This window comes from Macaca fascicularis, chromosome 18 (genome assembly GCF_037993035.2).
Source record: "Macaca fascicularis isolate 582-1 chromosome 18, T2T-MFA8v1.1".
NCBI lineage: Eukaryota > Metazoa > Chordata > Mammalia > Primates > Cercopithecidae > Macaca > Macaca fascicularis.
This window is the reverse complement of record NC_088392.1, coordinates 45744080-45751138: the sequence shown is the minus strand read 5'-3', so window position 1 is coordinate 45751138 and position 7059 is coordinate 45744080. Positions and strand designations below refer to the sequence as shown.

The 7059-nt window shown below is 32.3% G+C and overlaps 1 non-coding gene across 1 annotated transcript; it reads left to right on the top strand.

The window, feature by feature from the left end:
• The first annotated feature begins 1321 nt into the window (after positions 1 to 1321).
• LOC123570084 (5S ribosomal RNA) lies at positions 1322 to 1440 on the top strand. Its single transcript, XR_010582986.1, has one exon. It is a non-coding gene; the product is annotated as a 5S ribosomal RNA (ribosomal RNA).
• The last annotated feature ends 5619 nt before the right edge of the window (positions 1441 to 7059 follow it).

The following is a 7059-nucleotide window of genomic DNA, read 5'->3' as shown; positions in this document are numbered from 1 at the left end:
TTCGCACCTGGATTTCTCACTAAACACTATGTTTAGTAATGTATGTAGGTTTATAGGTTTATACGGTACAATAGGTCATTAATTTTAAATCTTCACATGAATTCAATCAAATCTTTCATGCTATCGCCTTAGACATTAGAATTATTTTAAATTTGTGTTTTGTTCTGTTTTGTTACTACAAACATTGCTAGGATAAACATCTCATGCCTATGTGCAGACATTTCTACACAGTTTATTTATGGTGGCCACAAAGTCTCTATATCCCAATTAGTGATCTCTGTGTTCTATTCTTAGCACAAATGTATAGTTTCAAACCTGATCTTGTAGACAACTGCTTGGGAGTCATTAACGGGGAGGGTACCTGATAGTTTTTTTCAGGTCATCATTATAAGCAGGGATATCACGCAGAGACTTTATAGCTGCTCTATAAGTGGAAGGGCATTGTTCTATTATTACTAAATATTGCCAACGCGATCTTTAAATAGGTTGGTTCTATGTACATTCCAACAAGAAATACATGAAAGTTCTCATTACTCCAGATTCTTGACAAGAATTGACATTACCAGATTTTAATTCTTTTACCAAATGAACAACACAATTATTTATCTTATTTTAATATGAATTGTGTTCAGTACAAGTATGGGTTATTATTTTCTTATATAATTATTGACAACAATATCTCTATCCTGAGAATTGCCTATCTATAACCTTTAGCTACTTAGATTGTGTTATGATTTACTATTAATTTTCAGAATTTCTGTGTAGATTCTATACCAACACTTCCTCTTTCATATACATTCCAAATACAAACTTTCCATCTGTAGTATCCCTTGAAACAATTTTCATTTTAATACAGTCAAATATATCAAAATATTTGTATATATGAATTAGGAACATGAATTCCTATGTTCATATTTAAGCAGGCATTATATATGCAATCATTCTGAGAATAGTTTCTGATATGATGTGATCCTTTGTATTTTGTAATACTTTGAAGGTTTCTTTCATAATTAGGTTTTCAATAACTCTAGATTATACTGCGTTAAGGTGTAAATGTATTAATTTGAATTGGACAAAGAATAGAAATGGAGCAAATTTCACTTTAATATGTATCTCTGTAAAGATGTGCCTTAAAATCTTGAGCATGTAATACTTCTATCCTTTTAATAAAAATGAGAGTGAGATTCAAACATTTACTTCTAAAGTCATCAATTTCAAACATATTAACAGTGTGGATTCTTGCTGCCCTGAAGAGAAAAAAAAACACTTAAGTACCTTTCTGTTGTAACACTTATACGACTGCTATAGAAAATTTAGGGTGGCCTATGGCCATACCACCCTGAACCCACCTGATCTCATCTGATCTCAGAAGTTAAGCAGGGTTGAGCCTGATTAGGACTTGGATGGGAGACTGCCTGAAAATATCAGGTGCTGTAGGCTTAAATAAACAACAAAAAAAGATTTTTTTGGCAGAGAAATTCCTATAATTTATTAATTTAAAAACACTGCTAACCATTAAATACTCTTTATGTAGCACTGATGGTAATTGACATCATATTATCTAGGTAATTTTGTATCCATTCTCTAAAATGCAAAATTTTCTGGAATTCCTATGCATTTAGTGTATGATGAGCCAGGTGTGGTGGTTTAAGGCTCTAATCCCAGCTACTCAGGAGGCTGAAACAGGAGAATTGTTTGAACCTAGGAGTTCGAGCCTGCACTGAGCAATGATCGTGTTGCTGCATTCCAGCCTGGGTGACATAGTGAAACTCCACCTTTAAGAAAAAAATTAAAAATTAAAATGAAAATAAATATGTGATAAATGTGAATGTAGTGTGGAGGATAGGTCTAGGTCAGCTCTGTTGTATGTCACAGATTTTTGTATATCTGCCTTCTCCATTACATTTAATGTCCTGGAAAACAGACACATAGTTTGAATATCGTTGGAAAAGCTACAACTCTGAATGCAGTTGCCATACAAAACAGGTACTCAGTATTTGTTTAGTTAATTTGAACTGAAGTCCCATGTGCTTATAAAAACCAGGACTTAAAAAAGGTGGGGCAGATAATGAAGAGCTTGGGTTTAGGATAAGAAGATTCAACCCTATACATATTATATGATATAATGAGTTTGTATTGTTTTATATATTCCTCTTTGCTGATTTTCTTAGAATCCAAATGTTCCTTGGCTCATGAACTCCATCTGACTAGTTTTTACATTTCTGGGATTTAGATTATCTACTTTGAAGCAAAAACAATACCTACTGTCCCTGAGTTTTTGGAACTATAGAATCCCACATATGAACGCTTGCTTGTTTCTACCATTATTATTTTCTATTTCTGAAATGGAATTATTATACAGTAGTTCCCAATTCAATTCCAGTATGTCCCAAACTCTCTCACCTCTCTGCTTAGTCTTGTCAGACATACTTTTACCAATTGCCACACATTGCAGTGTGAAAAAAGACAGGCCCATTTCATTTATAAGGATGATAGAGTCTTTCCACAATTAAGAATCAGAAAGAAAAAAAATTCCAAGGAGAAAGAGTACCTGTTTGTCATTGTTATTAAGTAAGTTGTATGTCTTCTCAGGGCCTCATTTTATTTATTTGATAAAAGAGAGGACTGGACTACTCAGTCTTTAAGACCATTTCTAGAAGTAATGTTCTATTACAGCTACTCACTTTAAAGATTACCCTGATAATTTTCCATGTCCTGTATGTTTACATTAGATTTATATTGACCTTTTTCTCAAAACGGTGTCTATTTCTCAATTTGTTCCCATTGTAATTTGCTCATATGGTATGCTATTTCTAACTAATTTATTGGAAATGTTAGTTATAGAAGGTCAAATAGGTTTCTTGCTTTTAAAGGTCATGTCCTCATGCAAAATGCCCTCATTTCAGAAATACGGGCATTATCTTATTTTATTGCACTTTGCAGCCAGTGCAATTTTTTTTTTACAAATTGAAGGTCTGTGGCAACCCTGCATCAAGCAAATCTATTGGTGTCATTTTTTCCAACAACATGTGCTCACTTTATGTCTCTGTGTCAGCGTATTTTGGCAATAAAATATTTTAATTGTTATGTATATTTTTAGACATAATGTTATTTCACACTCAATAGACTACCGTCTAGTATAAACATAACTTTTATATGCACAGGGAAACAAAAAATTTGTGACATTCTTTATTGCAATATTCACTTTATTATAGTGGTTTGGAATCAAATCTGCAATATCTTTAAAATATGCCTGTACCTTTCTATACAAGATCATTCATTCATGGAGATCTGAACAATTTTTACAAAAGAGAGACAAATAGACTCAGATGGGCTGTTTACAATTATAAAATCATCAAGAATCCGTTACCTGCCATCTCTTGAAATCTTCATATGATCTCTGGTGATTGTTTTCCCAAACTCAGTATCTTTAAATAATGATAGCTGGAGCTGTATTGCATAACAATTTATAAACTTAAGTTAAGTAGAGATACAATTTACTTTAAAAAAAAAAACTTTTTGAATAGGTCATTATCCTCTCCAAGTCATTAAAATTTAGAGGAAAAAAAAATCCCCAGAAGGAAGAGCTATATACTGAAGACCCTTCATAAAGCATCTCATGATTCTTCAGATTTTTTTCATATTATGGTTGAAATACTGAGTTTAAAATACCTTGCTTATGCATTTGGACATGCATAAAAAATGTATGTTGAATTTAAGTGACATAGAAATGGGCCTCTTTAGAGTATTACAAAAAAATGTTCTATAACATTTAACATAAAGAGAAAGTATTTGTTCTGACAAAAGAAGACCTGGGTGAATGAAGAGCTATACCACATTCAAAAATGGAAAGACTTAGAAAATCTACTTTCACTAAATTAATCTATACATTTGACACATACCAAAAGTAATTGTGAATTGATTTCTTGTGGAAATCAAGCAACTGATTCTAATATAGTAGGTTAAGAAATTTTTCTAGTGCAGGAAAGCAAGAAGCAGGACTTCCTAGGCTATCAAGACTTACAATAATGTTGTCTAGATTAAAATACTGTGTTATAAACACTCAGGAGTAAAACCAAGCATTAAAACCAAGTGGAGACCCATAGAAGGGGCACATATATGTGGATTTTCATATATGACAAAAATGGTTTTCTAATTCAGGGAAATAAATAATGCAATTCCTAATCAAATAGGAAAAATGAAAAAAACATGATTTTATTCTTACCTCACACCATATATATGAATAAATAAGAATAAATTCCAGATAGATTAAGCATCTATATGTGAAAATTTTTAAAAGAGGAAATATAGACTAAAACCTCAGCTAGAAATGGATTTATAAAAACTAGATTTTAAAAGTTATAGAATATAAAGCAAAATTTCCCATAATTTACTACATAGTATAATTATGTCCAAAAAAGAAAGCATAAATGATTACAAATGCAAACTACATGCAAGGGAAATGTATTTACAACTACACCTATATGACAAAACATTAGAATCTACACTATATAAAGAGCTTCAACAAATCAATTAGAAACAGATGATATCAAACAGAAGAAAATAATAAGTAGAGTAATAGACAATTCAAACAAAATACTAGTAGCCAATAAATGTGAGAAAATATGCTCAACAGCACTCTAACTCTCTAAATGTTCATAAAACAACAGATACTTTTTGATTCATTTGTTTGTCTAAAAGGGCAAAGGGGAAATAATTATCATTAGGCAAAGAGTATAGTGAAAACTGTTGCAGACAAGATCCACCAATAGATGCAAACTTTAGTGGGTGAAAGTTTAAAGAGAAATAGATTTTACAAAGTTTCAAAATATCTTCCTCAAGATATATATTAACTACAAAGCAAAAGAGAGTAGTTTACAGTGGAGAAACCCAGAAAAACACTACTTTAACCAAATGAACAAGGTTAACATCGCTAGTAATGACATGTTGACATCATGAATTCCTTGGCACCATGCACCAAGAAAGGCATATCATTTCTTTGATGTTGTTGCCAAAAATATCTCATTCCAATCATGAAAAACACACGACATAAACTCAAATTGAAGAACATTCTACAAAATAACCAATTAGTATTCTTCAAAACTGCCAAGACCAAGAAAGACAAGGAAAGATTGAGGAAATATTACACGTTAGAAGAGTCTAAGGACAAACAGAAACTAAATGCAATACGGAATCCTTACTAGAATGAAAATACACATGCGCACGCGCGCAGGCGAGCAAAGGAAAACTGGTGAAATTTGAATTAAAGTCTGCAGTTTTTTTAAGTACCAAATTGTACCAGTGTTGGTTTCCTGGTTTCAGTAATTAAACTATGGTTGTGTAAGATGTTAACATTAAATGATGCTAGATCAGGGGAATATGGGAACTGTCTTTTAACACTTATCTAACTTTTCTGTAAGCATACAATTATTTCAATATTGAAAGTAAAAATCATAAAAAGACTGTAGAAAAGCATACATTTACTAAATGTTGGAGAGAATTTCATTTCATAAGCAATTTTATGCCATATAGTAAAATTTAATATGAGCATACTCTTTAGCCCAACAATATCCCTTCAATGCATATACTTAGCAAATTATTTTCAAATTTTTAAATTTATTCAGTGGTTATCCCAGAATTTTTAAGAATACAGTACAAAATAATGGGAGTATTGTTTTTTGAATAGCAAATTTATGTACATGTGCACAGTGCCATCATGTACAATTTAGCATACAGAACATTTGTGTTTGTGTGTGTAGGTGTTTATTGGAATGTGTTATCCAATATATTTCTTATTGAGGATTGTGTTACCACCAGTCTGAAGAAATTCTAGCACTCTTAAACAATAGGTTAGAATAAATTTAATGTTTGTGAAAGTGAAAAATTGGAAACAAATGTAGAGCTAATGAAGAATGAATAAATAAGTTGTGCCATATGTGTAGAGTAGAATATTATATACCAGGGTCTGACAAACTATATCATCTGTTGATCAAGTTTAGCCCACTACCTTTCTTCATAAGTTTTATTGAGATGCAGCCAATAATTCTTTCATGTGTTGTCTATAGCTGCTTTTATCCTAAAATATTTACTGCTGAGGCCTTTACCAAAAAACGGTTTGCTGACCGCTGCTATGTAAAAATGATTAACATGTAGTTACATACAATGACATAGTTAAATCACCATACTATAATATTTATAGTAAAAATAATTGCAAAATAATGTACCATTTTAAAGAATTTGAGACCATTTGAAATTGTGTGTGTATAATTTTAATGTGAAAAACATGCATATGTTAATTTTCTATTGCTGCATAACAAATTATCACAAACGAAGTGGCTAGAAACAAAACGCATTTATTCTCACTCACATTCTGTAAGTAAGAAATATGGGCATGGCATGGCTGAGTTCTCTTCTCATTGTCTCACAAGATTGGAATCTAGGCCAAGGCTAGGGTCTCATCTGTGGCTTTGGGTTCTCTTCTAAGCTCCTTCAGATGGTTGGAAGAATTTAGTTCCCTGTATTGTACATCTGAGGTCTCTGTTTTCTTGCTGCCTGTTAGCTGGGGTCACTCCCAGCAACCAGAGGCTGTCTAGAATTTTGCTAGAGGAGTTCATTTCCACATATGGCTTCCTCCATCTTCAAAGCCAACAGTAGAGAATCCTCCCCATGTTGACTGTCTCTCACACGTTGAATCTCTTTTCCAGAACCAGTTCTCTTTAAGAACTCTCTGATTAGGTCAGGCTATTTGAGAATAAGCTTTCTTTGTTAAGGTAAGCTGATTTAGGATCTTAATTATATCTGCAGCAGTCTATTACAGCAGCACCTAGATTAGTGTTTGATTGAATAACTGGGAGAAGATGTGTGTACAACAGCAATGGGGAATCTTAGGAGCCATTCTAGAATTCTGCCTGTCAATGCATGGAAAAAATAAATACCATTTAATAATATTACTTCAGAAACGGAGGGAAGCAGACATACTTATTCCAAAAGGTACACAGATGTCTTGAAATACACTTGTAATATTTTATTCTGTCAACACAATTGAAAGCAAATATGGCC